We start from the raw sequence: 23,856 nt of genomic DNA on the forward strand, positions 1-23,856 counted from the left end.
TACTGAGAGTCAACTTCTGAGAATCCTTTGTCAACATAGCCATAGCAGCTATGATGCGGAAGCACAGTGGCCATCTGTCCGCCACTGAGTCTAGATTTTTTGAGAAATAAGCTACTGGTCACATCCAAAGCCCTACTGTTTGTGTTAGGACCCCTTTTGCTATCCCTTGCTTTTCATCTATGAAAAGATGAAAGGGTTTAGTCACATGAGGCAGTCCCAAGGCCAGAGCCGACAACATGGCATGCTTTAGTTGCTTAAAGGCGCTCTCATGAGCCTCAGTCCATTTAAAAGGTTGCCCTTCTCAGGTCGCCTCATAAAGGGGTTTTGCTATTTCAGCAAATCTGGGGATCCACAACCGGCAAAATCCCACCAACCCCAAGATTTCTCTTACCACCTTTCGGGTTCTGGGAGTAGATATCTTAAGTATAGTCTCTTTTCTTGGTTCAGACGACCATCTTTGCCCATTGCTGAAGACGAATCCCAGGTAGGTCACTTTCTCCTGGCACAGCTGAGCTATCTTTGCAAAGGCTCGGTATCCTAGATCTCCCAACACTTGAAGGAGATCTTCAGTACTGTTACGACACACTTCTATTGTTCTGGCTGCCACCAGGAGATCGTCAACATACTGTAAAAGGGAAATCTCTGGATGTTCCTGTCGGTACTCAGGTCCTTGTGTAGCACCTCATCAAATATGGTGGGAGAGTTTTTGAACCCCTGTGGTAGTCGGGTCCAAGTCAGCTGTTCAATGAATCCTGCTTCAGGGTTTTGCCACTCAAAGGCAAATACTGGCTGGACCTTTGGTGTAAGGGGAGGCTAAAAAGGCATCTTTTAGGTCCAGGACTGAGTACCATAGTCAGGATCTAAGGAACTAAAAAGTGGGGGGGGGTTGGGTACTGTAGTATGTATGTCTACAACCCTCTTATTTACTCCTCGTAGGTCTTGGATGGACCTGTAGTCCCCCATGCCCGTTTTTTTTTTACCAGCAAAAGTGGGGTGTCCCAGGGTTACTGGCATGATACCAGAATGCCCAATTCCCATAATTTCCTGATATTGGGGGCAATGTCCTTACGGGCTCCTAGAGGGGGAGGATATTGTTGAACCTGGATCAGCTCTACTCCAGGTTTGAGTTCTATCCAGATGGGGATCTGGTGTTCTGCCAGACCCATTCCTCCTGTTTTGGCCCATGCAAGTGGAAATTTACTCATCCAGACTATCATCTGGGGAGGATGCTCTGAAGGGCTGGGTTTCTGGTAAAGTCAGTATTCACTGGCCAAATTTAAAGTAAGGATAGGAACTGGCATGGAGTCAGTGGTCATAACTACTGGTCCTTGGGGTTGGAAAGTAATAGTTGCTCCCATTTTGGAAAGCAGGTCTCTCCCAAGAAGGGGGTGAGGGCATTCAGGAATAAGCATAAGAGAATGAGATACTTGTCCCTTCCCCAAGTCCACAGTACTCTGAGTAGTCCAGGAATATTGTTTCATGCCAGTTACTCCTTGTACCCAGGTCTTTTATCTCGATAGTTTTCCCATGGACTGGGTTAACACTGAATGTTGAACCCCCTGTATCTACTAGGAAGCTAACAGGTTTCCCCTATATTTTTAAAATTACCTTGGGTTTGGGGAGGGGACCCAAACCCTGTCATCCCTAGTCACCCAGTTCTAAGATTTTTGTCTCAGTGTCTTTTTGTCTCCCCCTTTCTTCTCAGACACTCTCTGGCCCAGTGACCCATTTTCCTGTAATATGCACACTGAAATTCAAGTATTGGTATGCTTCTAATTCTGCTTCTAAAACCCCTTCTGTTTCATTGGTTGAATCCCCCCTGCTTAACACTGTATTCTATTTACATAAACCACTGTTAACTAAGCACTACCCTGCCTCCAGGGCATTGGTTTAATCCCACTGGTTCATACTCTCTTTTTGCTCTGCCCCCTCTCCTTGTAACACCCTGATTTTCACCAATCTCTTTTTGCTCCACCCTCTCTACATCACATCCTGTTTCCACCCTACTTGGCAAGTATATATACAAGCTGCTTTTCTGAGTAAACACACTTGGAATTGCTTTCTGGTTCCAAGAGTTCCAGAGTGTATCTCCTGCAACGTTATCTTGGCACAAGTTCCTGATCCCTCTCCCATGCAGCAGCCTAGATTGGCTCCAGTTGAGTTCTCTCCAACCCAGAGAGCACTTGCTCGGGAAGAAGCACCCTCAGGCTATCCCAGCATTTGGCGCCCAGAACAGGGACACATAAGCAGCATATTTACAAGAAGCCATCCTAGATAAGTATATACCATTTGGGTGTCTGCAACCTTGTGTTAAGGCACTGTGATTTTTTTTCTCTTTTCTTTCTTACTATTTTCCTGAGATCTCTCCACCATGGGCGATCTATTCCAAATTCTGTATTCTTTTTTCTATATACAATTTTTATGTCTCTGGGACATTTTTCTCAGGGCCACACCTTATAGTTTGTTGATCATTGTCGCAGCTTTTAAGGGATATACAGGGCAACCTCTCAAAAAGGCTAAGAGACCTAGAGGCTGAGGTCCAAGAGATAAAGAAGTGATCATAGAACTTAACCAGCACCTTAAAAACAAGAAGCAGCAAAATCCTGTCCTGATCCTGACCCACCCTAAGCCCTCTGTATCTTTCCCTGAGGCCCCCATTTTGGCAGACACGTGTCCGGAACCTCATTCGGACTCCACAGCCACTTCTTCGGCCACCCCCATTTTGGCAGACATGTGTCCGGAACCTCCTGCGGTCTCCACAGCTGCTTCTTCAGCCACCTCCATTTTGGCAGACATGTGTCTGAATTCTCCTGCAGCCTCCACAACCACTTCTTTGGCCACTGCTTATCCAGAAGCTTCTACTTCTGTGACTCCTCCCCCCACTGCTACACAGTTATTAGAGCAAGTCCACACATTTCTGGTCAATGTCGCCCCCAATAGACAAAAACCTCAGGCCTAGTATCTGTAATTCACCACAGACCTGAAAGAGCTACGCCAGGCTATTAAGGATGATGATATACATGCTCCATGGACCAGGTCCATTTTACAAGGCCTGCTTCAGAACCTTAATACTCTCAAGATTGGAGGAACGTAACTCACGCTACGCTCTTCCTGCATTGGGAGGCAATTTTTTGTGACGAATGTTTACGGCAATCACGAAAAATAGTCAAAATCAGCCAGAGGGGTATTTTGATGCATTGTTTGGAACGGGCCAGTTAGAAACAGGGCTTCAACATGCAGAAGCCAAGTTTCCAACCGGTTATTTTGATCAGGTATGCCTCTGCGCATTAAGAGCATGGGAGTGATTAATACCACCCATGGGAGCAGCCTCAGCCCCCATTCTCTCCCTTCAACAAGAACCCTAAATTGATTGCCAGGGTCCAATCGAGTTTGGAAAGGAAGATTTATAATCCTGATGCTCATTTTCTCCTCCTACGATCCATTGTCTGGGATGGAATACTTCTGGATTTCCAACAGTCCTGTATCACTCTTAAAAATGAACACCCAGATACCTAGATTATAGCTACACAGGATCTTAGATCAAGCTCCTTTCGGGCACCTGCAATGCAGGCCTATGCAGCTACCCTACATAAGCGAAAAGGGGCTTGTTTTCAGTGCAGTCGCCAAGGGCATTGGCGTAACAAATGTCCAGAAAATAGACCGCAACCCCACCTCCAGTCAGGGCAACCCCTCCTCCAGTCAGGAAACCAGAGACCAGGAATGCCTTGTCCCAGATGCCAGAAAGGATAAGAGATTGTTGGTCAAGGTTCCATAGGAATGGCACACCCCTGTCAAATGTAAACAGGAATTTAAACTAGGTGTGGGGCTTCCCTTAGCTCAGTCCCCAAGAGGGAATGAAGCAGGTCACACGCTTGGTGCCACACCCTTCTTCCATAAACAGAAGCCCAGCTTGGGACCCAACCCATTGCTATGCCCACCATGCCAAGTAACAATAGCAGAGGGTGAGTGGAAGGAGGAGCATGCAGCATGTGGGAACTTCCAGCATAGGAATAACCAGCTGGAGCAAGAGAACGATTCAGATTCAGAGCCTGAGATTTTGTGGACCACCCCTGTTTTAGAAAGGGGTCACCCAACTATGACGATAAGGATTCGTAAAATTCCTTTTAAGTGTTTGATTGACATGGGGGCAGATAAAACAATCTTAAGACAAGCAGAGGTTCCCAGAGATGGGAACTCCTCCCAGGACCACACTTACATGATGTATGAGGGTTGACTCAGGCATTCCTCACACGAGATTCCCTTGTCTGGGTAGATCCAGAAGGGACTACCGGATGCTTTCGGCCTTTAATAGCTGATATAAGCACCAATTTATTGGGAAGAGACTTGCTGGAATCTTTAGATGTAGTAATATCCTCAGACACCTCTGCAGGACACCACACTCACTCCTGTGAGACTGCTAGACCCAACCAGCACCCCCAATACTAACTGTTTGTAACAGAACTTCCCGCTTAGATTGGCTTTCTAATGAGCCTGTCTGGGTGGAACAGTGGCCTTTGCCTAGGGAGAAGCTATAAATTTTAAAAGAACTCATCCAAGAGCAGTTGTCTTTGGGACACATTCATCATTCCCAGAGCCCATGGAATACTCTGGTCTTTGTGATTAAAAAGCACTCAGGAAAATGGTGCCTCCTCCAAGATCTTCGTGCAGTTAATAAAACCATGCAGCTTTGGGGCTCCCCCCAAAGAGGTTTACCTCTTGCTTCTGTGATTCCCATGGGAATTCCAATCATAGATATTGATATACATGATTGTTTTTTCTCCATTCCCTTACACCCACAAGACTGTAAAAATTTTTGCCTTCTCTGTTCTTTCTATTAATAAAGCCAGCCCTGCTGATAGATATGAATGGGTGGTACTTCCCCAGGGCATGGCCAATAGTCCTACTATTTGTCAAGAGGCTGTTAAATCTGCCCTTTTCCCATATATTTATAAGGGCCTTAAGGTTTTTCATTATATGGATGATGTGTTAATATGAGAATTAGATACAGATCTCTCCGCCCTGTGTGATTTTCTAATCCCTGCCTTAAAGAGAAGTGGACTTAATGTAGCTCCTGAGAAGATACAGCTAATTCATCCAATATCTTTCTTAGGCTCAGAGATTTCCCTAATGCAGATTCATCCTTTAAAACCTTGTGTTACTTTTCCTTCTAATCTCACTCTTGCTTCTTTAAAAAGTTTTCTTGGAAATTTAAATTGGCTTAGGTAGTATCTTTATCTGCCTACTACTGCCTGCAACTGCTGTTAGATCTGTTGAAAGGAAACAAACAGCCCTCCTTAAAGCGTATGTTAACCCCCAAAGCCTCCTTGGCACTAGAAAGAGTTAACCAGGCTCTCCAGGACATGCACCTCATTTGGTTCTCCCACTCCTTTCCAGTAAATCTTCTAATCTTTAAATCCACACCCATGGTAGTGGGGGCACTGTGGCAGAAGCATGACATTCTAGAATGGCTTCCAGTAGGCGGAGCTCCAAGACTCCTTACCGAGATTGATGCCTTAGCATTCATGGCTCACCAAGGAAAAAACAGATCAGTTCAGGTCTTAGGAAGAGAACCAGATTCAATCATTCTTCCCTTTTCTCTCACAGATACAGAGTGGCTCATATGCCACCATTCTCATTTTGCTGTAAGTTTAATGGGTTTTCCAGGACAACTAGATAATCATTTTCCTTCTAATAATTTGATAGCTTCTTTACCTCTTTTGCCTCTACTAGTACCTAAAATTTTCTCTCAAGATCCCATCCCCTCTGCTCCTATAGTGTTCACTGATGGTGGAAAAAAGGGAGCTGCTGCCCTTATATAGTATCCAGACCAGCAATACCCCAAAACTCTCTTTACTGAGCTTCCTGATAATTCCCCTCAGTACAAAGAACTTTATGCTATTTTCCTTGCATTAATAGCTGTACCAGAAGCCTTAAACCTTTTTTCTGACAGTGTGTATACTGTTAACTTACTTCCATGGCTTGCTTGATCTTATGTGAGAATTGATGACAACCCACTTTCTCCTCTTTTGATTCAAATTGCCTCTATTCTCTGTTCTCAAACCCAACCACTGTATGTTCAGCACCTATGTTCCCACAGTCCTCTTCCTGGTCCCCTGTCTGAAGGGAATGCTGCAGCCAACCACCTCACCTCCACGGGAATTCTCCTAGTCTCTGTCTCTAATCCTGCTGACTTTCATTCCCTAACCCATGTTAATCTTAAAGGACTTCGAGCTCAATTTCCTGATATTCCTCTGGCACAGTTGAAATGCATTCTTGCTATGTGCTCCTCTTGTGCAGGTCTAACCAAAACACCTGTTATTCAAACTCTGGGGGTTAATCTTTGAGGTTTAAAAGCCAACACTCTTTGGCAAATTGATGTTACCAACATACCCAACTTTGGCAAACAAAAATATGTATTTGTCCCAATTGATACCTTCTCTAAGTTTATGGGGGCTACAGCTCAGACGGGAGAAAACTCAAAAAAAAGCTTATAAGCCATATGCTCTCCTGTTTTTTTTTAAATATTTTATTTAATTTATTTATTCCCTTTTGTTGCCCTTGTTGTTTTATTGTTGTAGTTATTATTGTTGTTGTCGTTGTTGGATAGGACAGAGAGAAACGGAGAGAGGAGGGGAAGACAGAGAGGAGGAGAGAAAGATAGACACCTGCAGACCTGCTTCAACGCCTGTGAAGCGGACTCCCCTGCAGGTGGGGAGCCGGGGTTCGAACCGGGATCCTTATGCCGGTCCTTGTGCTTTGCGCCACCTGCGCTTAACCTGCTGCGCTACAGCCCGACTCCCAATGCTCTCCTGTTTTGTTGTAATGGGGGTACCTCTTCAACATAAAACTGACAATTGAAATACATTTACCAGCAAACAATTTAAAGATTTTTGTTTCCTCTGGAACCTTATTCATACCACAGGCATTCCCTATAATCCACAGGCACAAGGCATTGTTGAGAGGGCCCATAAAACTCTTAAGGCTCAATTAAATAAAGGAAAAGGGGAAATGTACCCCCTAATATCCAGCTGGCAAAAGCCTTAACTACATTAAATCTCTTTAACAGTTACAAAAACTCGGACCAGCCTCCTATTATTCTTCATTGGCAAACAACACCCACCCTCCCAGCTATTAAAGTCAAATGGAAAAAATAAAACTTGATAAAATTTGGAAAGGACCTGACCCCCTGTTGACTATGGGGAGGGATTTTGCTTGTGTTTCTCCACAAAATTACTCCAAACCTGTTTGGGTTCCTCCCCACCACGTCTGGCAATTGCCACATGATGGCACTGATATCCCTGAGGAAAACAAGAAACATTGCAAGAAAATTGGCTTCAGGACGCACCCCAGGATCCATAATACAACATGGCAGAATCTAAAAAATCTGATTCAAAGAACTCTTTCTCCCCCCCTGAATGTCTCATGCTATGATTGGCCAGTTGTGTTTTGTGAGTGAGTGAGTTGGAAAAAAAAATTGAGTGATTTGAGTGACCAAAATTTTTTGTACAATCTATTGTGCTCAGAGTACTCTGAAATTTATTTGACTTTATATAAAATGTCTGGAAGCAGCCATGGTTTCTGGAGACGTCCAGATACAGTCCTAGAACTGTGTTTTCCTCTTTTTGATTTCTTTTTTAAGTCTTGGTATAAATATGAAATGTTTAGTCTTAAACTATGTGAATAAAGATGGTTCAACTATGACAGTAGATCTAAATTCACATTTGAAATGATATGTCTTAGTTAAAAAAGTTTTTCTCCTCCTGTATGTTACAAACTACATGTTTAATATGTGTGTTTCAAGTTTGGTAAACATTAACTTAACAGTTAAAGTGCAATTTTGAAGCTACATTCTTACCAGGAAAGGTAAAATTAATTCCCTAAAGTAAATGAGTGTTTAAGGTAAAACTCTAAATATTCTATGTGACAATTCATCATCTCCTAAGTAAAAATACAAATCCTCTATACAGGAAATTTTTGGAGGGCCCCTAAAAATGTCCTGTAAGCTATCTTGTGGAAATTAATCCACAACAAATCTGGCATCAATCTGACATTGTAAATGTTCAAAAAAAATTGTTACTAAAATGTGTTAGCTCTCTAGTAACCTGAGTTTGCTTAAAAGTCCAATGTAAAAATAGTTAAGAATATATATATATTATATTTTTACTTAAATTTGGTTTGAAAATTTTGCTGTACAGAGACTGCTACATGAGGTCACATAAGATGACCTTTAAACAAAATTATAAAGGTACCATAACCAATTATAATCATTGAGTTATCAATTACAGTAAACTTCTAATTTGTTACAAAGTTTTTTCATAAGTAATTGACTACAGCTATGTTAAGCCTTCGCATGAAGAAGCATCTGCTCATACGGAATCCCCAGAAATCCATCTTGGACCCCTGACCTCTGACATCACCCACAATTACAGCCATCCCCCAGAAACCCATGATGTGACCTGACATGATCTGGAGAACCTGATTCACAGACTCCAAAGGACAAGACTTTCCTACTGCCTTTCTCTCACCCATCGCTGTCTGCTCATCCTACTTCTGCTTCACCTGTCACGTTTTGGCAGTTCCAGCTCACTCTCTACAGAGAAGAAAATTTCCAGTGGCTGTCCTCCTCCATCAAGATAGACGTGCGACATATTTTCCCTGGTTGTTGACATTGGACTGATGCTTCTATTGGACTTGCTGGTACACCTGTGGACAATCCCTTTGGACTTCTCAAGGACTGACTGTAGCGATCCATGGAACTTTCCGCCAGCTGACTTGGGACTTTGCAATGCCAGATCGCCCCTCTAGCTCCTTGGCTTATCAGGCCCCACTCCTCCACCCATCAGGTAGCCCTCCTCTCTGCCTACCAGACCTCTCTTCAGTCTCACTCTGTCACTTGCTACTCTTACTTATCCCTCCCTGTCTTGTGCTAGTTCTTTTTGAAGACACTTAAATGCTATCATTCTGGTTTCTTCTCAACAGGTTTCTGTTCATCCCTACACTGCTATTCCCCTGAAAGATATGAAGCCTTTTACAGACATTGACCCAGTTATATACGGCCATTAAGTAAGAGGGAGATGTTGGGGAATTGTGGGGATGTGGTTGAGCTTGGAAGTGATTGAGCCTGAGGGGCATGTCAATCTTGTTAGCCTCTCTCTCTCTACCAAGAGATTGAGCAAGGAGGAACAGTAGAACCCCAAAAGGTGTGCCTCCTATCAGTCTCCCTGCCTCACAAAGTTCCCTGAATTCCTGATACTATGGCCATTAGTTAAAAAGAAAGGGGAAAATGTTGATATGCTTCTAATTCTGCTTCTAAAACCCCTTCTGTTTCATTGGTTTAATCCCCCCTGCTTAACACTGTATTCTATTTACATAAACCACTGTTAATTAAGTGCTGCCCTGCCTCCAGGGCATTGGTTTAATCCCACTGGTTCATACTTTTTGCTCCACCCCCTCTCCTTGTCACACCCCGATTTTCACCAATCTCTTTTTGCTCCACCCTCTCTACATCACATCCTGTTTCCACCCTACTTGGCAAGTATATATACAAGCTGCTTTTCTGAGTAAACACACTTGGAATTGCTTTCTGGTTCCAAGAGTTCCAGAATGTATCTCCTGCGACGTTATCTCAGCATGAGTTCCTGATCCCTCTCCTACGCAGCAGCCTAGATTGGCTCCAGTTGAGTTCTCTCCAACCCAGAGAGTACTTGCTCAGGAAGAAGCACCCTCAGGCTATCCTGGCATTCAAGGATCTTCCTCTTTTTCTCCCCGTATAGTACTCTGCTTTTTTTCAAATCTTTGGGGAGGATGGGCCTTTCGGCCTCTCCACCATGGGTGTTCTGTGGTAGCTGCCAACAATACCTTAGTGAGGTTGTGAGTCTGTCACTCATTAGCTGTTATTATTGTCCATAATTGGCGTTGTTCAGGTATTTCTCTGTTGTTAAAAACTTTCTCTGCTACTGCCAATAATTCCTGTAAAGACTTATCTGATAATTTATCTATTTTCTGAAGTTTTTTTCCAGATATCAGGGGCAGCTTGATTTATAAAAGCCATAATTACTGCTGACTTATTTTCTGGAGTTTCTGGATGTAGGGGAGTGAACATTTGATATGCCTCCATAATTCTTTCTAAAAAAGCAGCTGGGGCTTCTGTCTTTTCTTGTTGCACACTAGCACCCCTTGCTAGATTAGTGGGTCTGCGTGCTTCCACCCAAAGACCACCTATCAGAGTCTGGCGATAGACCCATAACTTCTCTTTACCTTCAGGTGAGTTAAAAACCCAGGTGGGTCTTCTAAGAGGGAAATCGGCATCTATCAAAGCTGGGTTTAAGGTAGGGTTCCCATCTGCCCGATGCACAAGTTTCCAGGCTTCCAAGAGGATCCTTTCTCTTTCCTCTGTGGTAAAAAGGATGTGTGAAAGCTGCTGGCAGTCATCCCAGGTGGCTGATGGGTAAAAACAACAGAATCTAATAAATCAATGAGTGATGCTGGTTTTTCTGAAAACCTAGGGTTCTTCATCTTCCAATTATAAAGATAACTAGTGGAAAATGGTCAATATTGTATTAATTGTTCACCATTCTCATTTGGGGGTCCTAGGGCCTGAAGGGGCAGGGCCACCGAATCAGGGATTCTCTGGGCTGTATGGACTCTCATACAAGGAGAGCTCCATAAGTCCTGGCCTGCTGCTGGGGGTTTCTGTGGACTGGGGTAAGTTGAGGTTGGCAGGGAAGAGGGTACTCTAGGAGGTCTTACTCAGGAACACCTTGGAGAATAGGGTAGGAGGGAGAAGTGAAAGGGGGTGTGGAAGGGACAGTAGGTTGATGATGAGAATCCTTTAAAGCAAGAACTGTTGGTCTCGAACCCTGTGGAGTAAGAAAAGGTTTTAGCCAAGAGGGGGGGTTCTCTATCAAATCCTGCCAAATAAGGATATGAGAAATCTGGTCCAGGTGCCCTGGCTGTCCGAAGATGACGTCTCTGGTAGCACAGATACTAGGCAGGTTCCATGTTCCTTCTGGGGGCCAACCAGTAGAGAATGTTGGCCACTTATCTTGACAATAAGTGATCATCTGGTCCTGTTTTACTCCTAGACTTAAATTGTGAGCTCTCTGTTTGTATTCTTTGAAGTAATTCGGGACCATAGTCAAAGGAGTTGCAGTAGCCTGATTCCTGACTTTAGACTTCAGAACGACAAAACTGGTAATGAATACAAAGACAACACACACAAAGAGAATACAGAGACAACAACATATTTATTTAAAGAAAACTCTAGAGGCCCAGCCGCCAACACTCTGAACCAACAGATGGGAGGACAGCTCTCACTGCTTCCCTACAGATGGGAGAAGAGCCTCTCACACTGCTTCCCTACAGATGGGAGGACAGCCTTTTGCTGCTTCATGGGAGCGACCCACTCTCTCCTTCCAGACCTGCAAGGGGGATCCAATCCCCTACAGTAGGGCCTAAGAAGTCTCCCAGGACCCTGGAGCCGGAGCGGCCCAGCGTGTCCACCTTCAACTCCAAGGGTCTCTCGCTACAGATAGACCCATCGCTACAGATAGGCCCATACCTACAGATGGGAGGACAGCCTCTCACTGCCCCTTCCCTACAGATGGGAGAACGTCCTCTCACTTCCCCTTCCCTACAGATGGGAGAACGGCCTCTCACACTGCTTCCCTACAGATGGGAGGACAGCCTCTCACTGCCCCTTCACTACAGATGGGAGAATGGCCTCTCACACTGCTTCCCTACAGATGGGAGGACATCTTCTCACTGCCCCTTCCCTACAAATGGGAGAACAGCCTTTCACTGCTTCATGGGAGCAACCCACTCTCCCCTTCCAAATTTGCGAGGGGGATCCAATCCCCTACAGCAGGGCTTGAGATGTCTCCCAGGACCCTGGACCTACAGCTGCCCAGTGTGTCCACCTTCAACTCCATGGGTCTCTTGCTATAGACTGGTCCTGAAGGCTCAGTGAAGCTGGCATTCTTCTAGTGAGATGGAGATCCCGGAAGAGGCCCCATATGTTGTGCCCAGAAGTTCGAGTCCCGATCTCATGCAAAGAAGACCAGAATCACATGCAATATCAAGAGCCTTTATTATCAAGCTTAAGCTTGGGCCACTGACACACTTCCAAACAAAGGGAAAGTCTGCGACCCCGATCACTTCTCATCCCCCCTTTTTATAGTTATCACAGGGTGAGCACAGGTGGAAATATCCACACGAAACAAGGAACAATTGGCCTTGGGCCAACAGCTTCTCTCAATATTTGCCCCCCCACCACCATAATATTGGGGAATAGTCTGGGAATCAAACCCACTAAAAGGAGAGAGAGAGAGAACCAGGATCAGGCAGAAGCTGAACTTCAATGCAACAGAAGCATCACCAGATCTCACAGGGTGCTATAGAAATGGAATGACCTTTCAGAGTTGTCCTAGACGTGGTAAGAATACTGAAACTCCCCTACTCCACTCCTTGCATCTACGACTCATATACACGGTCTAGCCTGGTGAGAGTATATTAATTCAATGGTAAAATAATTCTCTTCATCAAGGAACAATGAATGTCCTGAGGAGTATGCAGATTTAATCTTATGTAAACTTTCAGCAGCTGGTAAGATAAGTACTACAGACATAACAGAAACATATGCACAATGCAGTAAAGCATCTGCTCTGAGGAAAAAAATTTTATATAATCTAGGATTTTTCAGAATAACACACTAAATGAAAGAGTTGATTATATTGTTTGATCAAAACAGTTTAAGCTTTAGCACCTCTAGAGTAATACCATAAATGTCTTGCACAAAATGAATTGAAGAAATAATCACATAATAATTGCTTTAAAAATCTGATAATTAATGGGCTAGGATAGTGGCACACATGGTAGAGCACATACATTAATTATCATGTTTAAGGACCTGGGTTCAAGACCCCAGCCTCCACATACAGGGAGGGAAGCTTCATGAGCAGTGGGATAGTACTGCAAGTTTCTCTCTCCTCTTTCTTTCCCCTCTCTCTACCTCTCTCTATCTCTTTATCTCTTTATTTTTCTATTTCATTTCTATCTCTCTCATCCATCCCTTTCAATCTCTCTGATTTTATACAAAATATTAGATAAATATTTTTTTAAAAAAATCTAACAACTGTATTTTGTCAACTTTGGTGTTATCAGTTCCATAGTCAAATCTATGGACTTTCCTACTACAAAAACAATTCTTATGGATTTTCCACTGAGTCACCTAATAAGAACAATGAAAGGTAACCAAGATTTCCTAGCATATTTTTTTTAAAACCTGGCATCCTAGTCTCCTAATCCTGTAGTGTGGTGTAGCTCTACATATGTAAGGACCTATTTAAAGGAAATGGATGGTACAGTTTCTAGAAGTGTGGTGAAGAACATCTACAATATTGCAGAGAAGATATAAACATTTGCAAAGCACTGGACAATCTTTGTATAACTTATTTTGTCTCTTTTTTGGTCAACTCTGAAATGGAATAATACTTGTATCATCAGTTTATGAGCACCTATGAGTTCATTTTCTACTAATAGTATATGTAGATCCGGTTAGAAGGTATTCAGGAGCTATCATATTTCAGACATAAGATCAACTAAACTTAGCAAGTAAAGTTTCAGAACGGTTAAGAACAAATATGGATCACTTTCTAAGGGTCGTAAGTAGTAATGTATGAGTTGGTTTTGGGTGACAAAAGTGTGTATCTCTAGTCTATATTTAAATTTTCTGGAAACAGCTTCCTAGTCTTAGAAAATATTCTTGTCTGTGAAATGCGCTATAAGGATATATCTCAACAGAACATATCTTATACATCATAAAAATATTTTATTGTATTTTGTTGAGGGATTAATAGTCTACAGTAGTTATTTATACATGAAAGTAATTTCTTATTTCCCTGTGATAGGTGTTTCTCACCCCCATTTTAGGTCCATTTCCACCATTACATAACAGAACTCTAATGTCCTTTTTAACCCCTCCATCTCCCATCCCCAGAGTACTTTGCTCTGGTGCAAGACATCATACCCAGTTCAAGTTTCACTTTGTATTTTCTCTTTATGACCTACTTTATTAAATTCTATCTTTAAATGAGATTATCCAGTATTTTTATTATTTTTGGCTTATCTCACTTAACATAATTTTTTCAAGTTCCATTCAAGATAAGACAAAAAAGATGTTTTATCATTTTAACAGCTGAGTTATAGATAGATAGATGATAGATAGATTAGATAGATAGATAGATAGATTATATAGATAGATAGATATATAGATAGATAGATAGATTCATATATGTAACTGGGTTATTATAAACTGTGCTATGGACATAGGTTACACAGATCTCTTCAGATAGTTGTTTTTGTTTCTCTGGGATAAATTCTCAGGAAATATTGATGAGTTATGAAGTAGATCGATATCTAGAGTCAAAAGACACTAGTCTATCTTCCACAGGGGCTGGACCAATTTACATTCCCACCAGCAAAGTAGAAATGTTCCCTTTTCCCTGACAGTCTCACCAAGACATATTTCTGTCCTTTCTGATGTGTGACAAACTTACAGGTAAAAGCAACATCTTATTGCTGTCTTTATTTTCATTCTCTGATAATCAGTGAGTTGGAGTATTTTTTCATGTCTGTTGACCTTCTGAATCTCTTCTTTAGTAAATATTCTGTCCATACCACCTCCCTGTTTTATCATACTTTTTTTCCCTTTTGTTGTCCTTGTCATTGTGGTAATTATTGTTGTTGATGATGTCGTGGTTGTTGGATAGGATAGAGAGAAATGGAGAGAGGAGGGGAAGACAGAGGGGAAAGAAAGATAGACACTTGTAGACCTGCTTCATCGCCTGTGAAGCTACCCCCCTGCAGGTGGGGAGCCTAGGGCTTGAACCGGGGTCCTTGTGGTTTGTGCCATGCGTGCTTAACCCACTGTGTGACTGACCCTTGTCATACATTTTTTTAAATGATACATTCCAAAGTTGTGGAAAATAAGATTAATAAAATAAGTGTTGTGAAATGATTTCCTTGTGATTTAGAGGAAAATTAAGTGCATTATATAAATAAAATCAAAACTGTTTCTAGACAAAGTTTTATCTAGAATGGCAAATTCTAACAGGTACAAACATGTTCTCTGTAAAGTAGAGCTTACTATGGTGCATACACTCCAGTTAAGGATTTGCTGTTCATTGTAACTTTGCCAGCACAGTATTTGAATTTAATATCATAGAATGGCTTTATCTTCAGAACATAGATTCATACTAACAAAAGTCACAGGGAATGGATAAATAAATCATCTTATTAAGTTATAACAAGTGTCAACCAAAAAGGTCAGTTAGTGGAATATGGGCATATAATAAGTCTGATTCTAATCAACAAAGACTTTATTTTACACAAATGATTTTTCTGCAAAGTAATCCAGAGACTTTCATTGGCAGGATAAGACAGTGTCTCCTCTGGATAAAGAGTTCTTTGATAGAATCTGACAATGATTGCATGATTATTCCTTTTTTGTTTGTTTGTTTAACATTTCAACTATCTACTGAGAGACATACAGAGAGAAAAATAGAGAGAGAGGAAAATCAGAGCATTGTTTTTCTCTTGCTTATGATGGTGTTATGGATTGAGTCTGTGATCTTAGAATCTCAGACATAAAAGTCTTGCATGACCATTATTCCCCAGCCCATGATTATTATTTATAATACCAAGAATAGATCCAGGTTTGATTGGTACTAGAGTTTATATAACCTGAGAAAAGTAGGATAGACATGAAATTAGGTATAAATGTGAGTTTTTAATTAGACTAACCAAAAAAATCACATTTGCAAATTTAATAACAGCACCACATGTTAAAGATACATGAATTTTCACTAATAATAACAAAATACCACATCTATTGTTCAATGTTTTATAGATTCTGATCCCTTCTTCATTTCAATATCATTTTCTATAAATAAAAATAGATATTTCAGTCTTCCAACATAGTACTTCAAAATTTGCTTGGGATGTGGGTGGGGGACTGAAGAGTGGAGGTGGATAAGTCGTTTGAAGAACTGATCTTTTGATCTTCCTGGCTCACAAGGCCCCCTGCTGTCACCCACAGCTGCTCCAACAAGGAGATTAACCCCTGTCCTATTTCTCCACCCATTCTTGCCCTGAGACCCTGAAGGAATGAAGTTGACAATCCAACCTCAAAAAGAGCCTTCCAGAATGGGTTAGTTTCTGGTTCTGATATTTTCCTTAAGGATCAAGCATAGTGCCCATATATTTCTAGTTTTGCCAGGATCACTTTGCCACCCATTGGTGTTCTGAGCAAATATAGGTAATACAAGCAGGAAAAAACCTGCCCTCAAACCAAAAAATGACACTTCCTAGCTCAGAAGTAAGTCTCTTCACAAGGTTTGGTCAGACACTACTGCCTCATTCCACCTTATTAGAGAAGAACACCAAGGATCCTAAAGGGGGGTGGGAGGAGTAACAAGAAGGTCATGAAACTTAAGCATCATCAACATCAGGTAAATCAGGTCAGTAGAACTTGACCTTAAGTTACACAATTCTTAGTAGAAATTACACTCTCTCAAAGGAGTACACTAAACATACAGATTTTAGGCCCCTTCCTGCAGACTCTGCTCAGAATTTGTGATAGGATCCAGGCTGCATTTCTATTAAGAGACCTGGCTGAGATTTCTGCTATAGTGAAATCTGGAAAAAGTCAATGTAGGATATCTCAACTTTGAGCATGGGCTAAATATTTTAAATCTCAATAGTAATCTTACTCCTCCTGTTGGAAACATGTGTGAGCCTGATACAGCTTAGGGAGAACCACCCCCATCTTTGGATGGAGGTCTGAGAAGATAACCTCTTGGTAAGTCTCTCTCAACCGAGGTGAGCATAAGGGGGGAAACTCAGACTTGGTTCTTTCCTTCTTGACTCTCAGGCCCACAGATACCCCAGTACTTCCCTCCAGTAACTGCAGGCCACATGGCCACAGATTCACTCATTCAAAGTCACCTTCTGATCACAGAAGAACACACCTTATCACACACTTCATCACACACCTCAGACCCCAGACTAGAGAAATTCCAAACTATATGGCCCTTTGATATCCATCTTCTCTCTGTCTCACCCTACTGGTTTAACCCCTATGCTTCTCTCAAATACCTTTGGATAATTAAGTTGCTTGTGTTATGGAAAATAACTGTCTTGTATCTCATCAATTCCTGTCATACTAACCCCCTACCTTAGGGGCATGCTGACTGTTAAGAAACCTGTAATTTCTGTCATATTGCAACAATAATGACCTCCATTGCTTTTCTATTTAACTCATGTCAATTTTGCTAATAAACGGACTCTAGGATTCTGGGACTCAAGGACTCAGATTCTAGATTCACGCTAAGAGTCCCCTGGTGTCTTTTACTTCGTGTCACCCCTGTTGTGAGTGAGAAAGAACCAGCCCGCTACCTTTCCCCTGGAGGACACCCTGCCGGAGAAGGAGAGAGACACCCCGAAATCCTCCCAGTTGCAAACTTCTAAGAAGGGAGGGTGTATGTGTATCTAGGTATGTGTGGGACTATGTGTAAGCTTGGTAGAGCTTAGGGAAACTCCCCCCATCCCTGGATGGAGGTCTGGGAAAGACACCCCCTTGTTAGCCTCTCTCACAGAGATGAGCAAAGGGGAAAATAGTCTCTCAGTTTTCCCTCATCAGACTCTCAAGCCCACAGAGATCTCACAGTTTCTCCCCACTAGCTGCAGGCCACATGGTTGCCTGCTTTAAGGTTCATTCAAAGTTCACATAGTCCACCCAGAGTTCACACAGCCACCTCACTTTTGATCACTAAAGAGAATATACTCCATCAAACACCTCCCTGACATAAGTCAGTGAAGCCCCAAAACACTATTTCCTCATATCCTTTGATATGATGATTTATATCAAGCTTCTTTATCTTCTCTCTATCTCACCCTGCTGGTTTAACCCCTATGCTTCTCTCAAATGCCTTTAGATAATTAACTTGTTTGCATCAAGGAGAATAATTATCTTGACCTTTATGTATCAATCAATTCTTGTGATACCAGCCCACTACCATAGGGGCAAGCTGACCTTTAAGAAACCTGTAATTTCTGTTAATTGGGCAGAAGCACAGCAGGTTAAGCGCAGGTGGTGCAAAGCACAGGAACCGGCATAAGGATCCTGGTTCAAGCCCCCGGCTCCCCACCTGCAGGTGAGTCGCTTCACAGGTGGTGAAGCAGGTCTACAGGTGTCTATCTTTCTCTCCCCCCTCTGTCTTACCCTCCTCTCTCCATTTCTCTCTGTCCTATCCAACAACGATGGCATCAATAATAATTACAACAACAATAAAAACAAAAAGAGCAACAAAAAGGAAATGAATAAGTAATTATTATTAAAAAAGAATCCTGTAATTTCTGATGCACTTGAAAAATGTTCTTTTTCTGAATCCATATTTAAACCCAAGTCCACTTTTCAATAAATGAGAGTGTTCCAATTCTCCCTATTGTCTCTTGCCTATATAGCTGAGTCCCTTGAACTAGTGAGGGAGAACCAGTCATTTACCTTCCTGGCTGAGAGCCAACCCACGTAAGTGCCAGCAGATATGGATGTGGACCTGTAAGAATAAGAACCTGTAGTCTACGGCCATACCACCCTGAACACACCCAATCTTGTCTGATCTCAGAAGGATAAGAAGGTGTGGATGCATGTGTAGTGAGTGGTGTGTGTATCTGTGTGGAGTGAGTCCTCCATGTGCTGCTTGTGCAGGCTGTGTGTGTGTGTTCTATATGAAGTGGTATATATGCATGTGATAGGCCAGCTGTATATATGTTATCACATATGTAGTGGTATGTATATGAACCTATGGTCCAAGTGCAATTGTGTGGATGTGTGTGGCCCAGTGTAGACAAGAGGTCTAAAGGAAAAAAACATCTGTTTCATTGTCATAGCTATCTTGAAAATCAAGATTCTCATTTGTTGTATAAATGTAAGATTCTTTTCTGAAATCAGAAAAATGACTTTTGAACTAACTTATTTTTTAAATTTTATTTTAAATTGGTAGTGTTTCTATCCCTCCCTCATCTGGATTTCTATTTATTACTAGTTTTTTCTAATTTATTTGTTATGAGTCTTCTTCAATGCAAGTCTCATAATTATGTTCAAAGCTCAATCTAGCTGGTCAAAAGAATATTGTGTACTTTCAAAAATAGATTAAAGTTAGATTGACTTTGTCTATAGAAACTGATTTTAATTTTATGGATAGGATTTGATAAAATGAACTACTCAACTAAATTTAAATTTAAAAAATAAAAATGTAGCTTTATTAGATGCCTTTATCCATATTTTGTAGATTTCTGCCATGTGAAAGCCATTAACTTGTTGCATGTGCAAAAGAAAATATAAGTTGTCTTTATACCCATTAAATACGAAAAAGCAGACAATAATTTATAAATAGTCTATTTACACAACAACATACCCAGAAATCAAACACATCTTTACAGATGTCCCAATTTGACTTTATGCCCTTGTCTCCTCTTAGGGAAGAATAGTCTGGAGAGGGGCAGAGTAACCTCTGTTTTAATTCTTGTTCTACCTCTTTAAATTCTGTCACTTGGGGGCCAAGCAGTGGCACCTGGATGAGTGCACACATTAGAGCTCAGGACCAGTTTTCAAGCCCCGCCCCAACTGCAGGGGGTAAGCTTCCCAAGTGGAGAAGCAGGATTTCAGGTCTCTCTTCCCCCCCCTCTCAAGTTCTGTTTCCTATACAAATAAAAAAAAATTTTAAACTATGTTATCTGAAAGTTATGTTTAACAATACTTATGCAGGTTAAAAAATATTAAAATAGGGGTGCTGGGTGGTAGTACAGCAGGTTAAGCACACATGGTGCAAAGCATAAGGATCCCAGTTCAAGTTCCCAGTTCTCCACCTGCAGGGGGGTTGCTTCACAAGCGGTGATGCAGGTCTGCAGGTGTCTATCTTTCTCTCCCTCTCTCTATATTTCCCTCCTCTCTTAATTTCTCTCTGTCCTATCCAACAACAATAATAGTAACAACTATGGGAAAGAAAAGGGAAAAAGTAGGCTCCAGGAACAGTGGATTCGCAGTGTAGACACCGAGCCCCAGCAATAACCCTAGAGGCAATAAATAAATAAATGTAAAGAAAAAAATGTTAAAATAGGATAGTTTAGGTAAACACCCACCCATAACAGTAAATTTTAGTAGTTTCTGTGTTCCTCTGCCTCTTTCTAATTGTATTCTAACACTAACATAATTCCCCATGTCTTAGACACTATTTAACAAACTTCCTTCACTCAAAAAAAGAAAACTCTCAAAACTTTTGTTATTTTGATCTAATAGTAACATAATATTTTGTACCTTTACTTATATACTATTTTAAGATAACTTTATGTTTTACTATATTCATCTCAAGCAATAGCATATATGGAATTATGGGTTTAACATTAAGTCCTCAACTTAATTTCATCTGATGCTTCTGGAACTGTGACTTTAGGTGAAAAAAAAAAAACCTGTATAATGAAAGCACATCTTTGAATAACTTTGTTTCCTGCATCATGGGCCAGGATTTTTTTTTCTGATTAAGGTTATAACAAAAAGATCAAAATATGTTGAACAAAATTGCTGGAGGCCAGCCTCAGCAGGTTACTACGGTCCCCAATGAATGAGAAGAGTCAGCACCAATGAACTGAGAGAGGCGTATACAGCTTCGAGAGCAGGAGAAAGGCATCTCTGTTTTCTTTCTGCAGAGCTTTATTTTATATGTTTTTCACCTGGATACAACATACATCAGTTCATCATTTTCACAGAATTCTTTGCACAACTGTTAACCATAAAATTCATTTCTTTATTTTAGCAGTTAATAATATAAACTCTTATTGTTACCTATTGATCTATGTATTATAACCTACTTTTCTTGAGCAAGCTTCCTGGAATATCATGAGATTTCTGTAAAGCATCTATTGCTTCTAAAATGTCAGTTTCTATGAAGCAAATTATCTTTATAGCATCTCAATATCTCTGTCTATTTATGAACTCTTCTGTTTCAGGTAAGTGAAAGATGTAACATCCCTGCCTTTCATAGTATTTATTAACCTGCTTGATGATAGCAATTTTCTGTTCCAGGAAAGCAAACACCAAAGGGGATGTGACCTTGCCAATCTATTCATAAATAGCAACTTATTTACCCCAACCCATTTGCCCTTAATGTTAACCACATGACTATGGTATTCATCATAGATACCTGTAAACAAAAGAGGGGGTCAGTAGGTAGGGACAATTGGTAAGGGCCCTTATATTTTGTGGGAAACCATAGTTCTCTATATTTTCCTCTAACCCTTTCTATCTGTGGTGTGGGTGCTGGGGTGACAAGAGGCACAAGTAACTTCTGTAATTGGCCAATTGTCATGTTCTGAATCTCTTTAGTAAAATTGCATAGCTTTGTACAATTAGACAAAGGGGAAAACAATTCTTCCTTTTGGAGTCTCCTGAAAAAATCTGCATTACTGATGTTGCTTGTTCCATTATGATCAATCTTACAAAGTGAAGTGCAGGTTTTGTCATTACCTTTGTTATTGGTCAGGCTGTGAGCCTGGCCATAAATAGATTATTGACTTCACACAGAGTTTAATCCCAAACATTATACATAGCAAAAGGCAAGATGGTTTCAGTTTGGCCTGGAGAGTCCAGCCATGCTGAACTCCCTGTGAAGCTGGTACCATGTCAAGCAGCTCACTTGGTGGTGCCTGCACCACAAATGACACTATTCGATGAATTACTATACCATAAATCACATTAGATAAATACATAGTCATAAAATATAACAGCTAAAATGATGTCACATGTTACTATGGTGCTAGCACTACACTTCAGCAAGCATTGACCAACAAAGTGAGGTCTTAGATTCAATTACTGTCCTTCCCACTAATAGCTGGCCCTTATGATCTAGGAATAAATGCTGCTGCACTGGTAACATATGTCTACCACCCCCACAAAACAATAAAACAAGAACTGAACCATTACATAAGATCCAAGAAATTGAGAGTTCCTAGATACATGTACTTTTCAATTAAATGTACCTTGTTAATGTAACTTAACAATGTGTGACATCATCATAGGTTAGCAATATACGAAGTTATCTTTCCATGAAGCTTATTGGTGTGAAAATACACAGCTTTGGGAGTTGGGCAGTAGCTCAACAGGTTTAGCACACATGGTGCAAAGCACAAGGACCGGCATAAGGATACCTGTTTGAGCCCCCGGCTCCCCTCCTGCAGGGGAGTTGTTTCACAGGTGGTGAAGCAGGTCTGCAGGTGTCTATCTTTCTCTCCCCCTCTCGATCTCCCCCTCTTCTCTCCATTTCTCTCTGTCCTATCCAACAATGATGACATCAATAACAACAGTAACTACAACAAGAAAACAACAAGGGCAACAAATGGGAATAAATAAATAAATAAATATTTTTTAAAAAATAAAATACACAGCTTCTCTGTAATAAATCCCATTCAGCTGCAGAATACAATCACATTCCATAGTATATCTCTAGATATTACTTCAGCTTGGAGAGATACTGCAAATGGAAATGCCCTAGAATTACATGCCTGGGGTTCTGAAATCACAGGTTCAAATTCTGGCATCATCATCATAGATCAAACTTAAGCAGTGTTCTACCCTCTACCTTCTCTCCTTTTATTTATCTCATTAAAATATATAAATCCTTTTAAAAAATTAAAAAGTTAATTAAATGGTAGTAAAAAGTGAAAACTTATAAGATTTCTTTTGAAAATTGAAGCTAAAGATACAACTTGCTTTCCTGACTTCTGGAACATGCAAATATATCTGCAAGTTTCTTAGAATATTTATTTGAATATATATATATATATATTTTGCCTCAAGGGTTATTACTGGAGCTCGGTTCCTGCACTATGAATCCACTACTCCTGGAGGCTATTTTTTTCCCTTTAGTTGCCCTTGTTGATATTATTATTGTTCTAGTTATTTCTGTCATTGATGTTGGGTAGGAGAGAGATAAATCAAGAGAGGAAAGTAAACAGAGACAGGGAAAGAAAGATAGACACCTGTAGACCTGCTTCACTGCCCATGAAGTGACCCCCCCTGCAGGTAGGGAGCCAGGGGTCGAACCAAGATCCTTACACTGGTCCTTGAGCTTCACACCATGTGTGCTTAACCTGCTGTGCTACCACTCAGCCCTCTAATTTGACTATATTTTACAAATAATTTTCATCCTATGTATTTGAGTGAGTGAGCAGTATGTGTTAAATATACTGGTTGTGGAAAATATTCAACTACAGTACTTACAAGTTTAGAACAGATAGAAGTGAATATTCTTTAAATAAAAATAAATAGTTCTGTCAGTGGATTTGATAATCTTTGATATTCTGTATTCTTTCAGGGAGGAGATAGGGCTAGAACAGACATATTAAAATCTGTAAAACATTTGCACAACAAAACTTATTTAGAAGCCAGATTGACAGCTGGAAGTAAAAGGCATAACACACTCATTTCATTGGAATTAGAATGCTTTTTGAAAGCAAGAAAGTAGTTTCCTATTTAAACATTAAAGCAATCTCATTTTGAAAAAAACAAAATACAATAGACCATGAAAAGCTGACTGAGAGGAATACTAAAGGAGACCACCTGGGACCACAACAAGACAGGACTGGAGAGACTTCAGAAACCCACTGAATCACCCACACAAGTCAATCTAGGCAAGAGTGATCAGTTATTTAAAAAGTACTGAGAGAGGGACCTCATAACATAATATATAAAATGGTTAAACCAACAAGAAGAAATACTGGAGAAACGAACCAGGACAAGAGTCC

At 41.0% G+C, this 23,856-nt stretch overlaps 1 pseudogene; it reads left to right on the forward strand.

The window, feature by feature from the left end:
- The first annotated feature begins 10,544 nt into the window (after nt 1–10,544).
- LOC103124270 (mitochondrial adenyl nucleotide antiporter SLC25A23-like) overlaps nt 10,545–23,856 on the forward strand; it is a 60,045-nt pseudogene continuing 46,733 nt past the window's right edge.

This window comes from Erinaceus europaeus, chromosome 8 (assembly GCF_950295315.1).
Source record: "Erinaceus europaeus chromosome 8, mEriEur2.1, whole genome shotgun sequence".
NCBI classification, from domain to species: Eukaryota; Metazoa; Chordata; class Mammalia; order Eulipotyphla; family Erinaceidae; genus Erinaceus; species Erinaceus europaeus.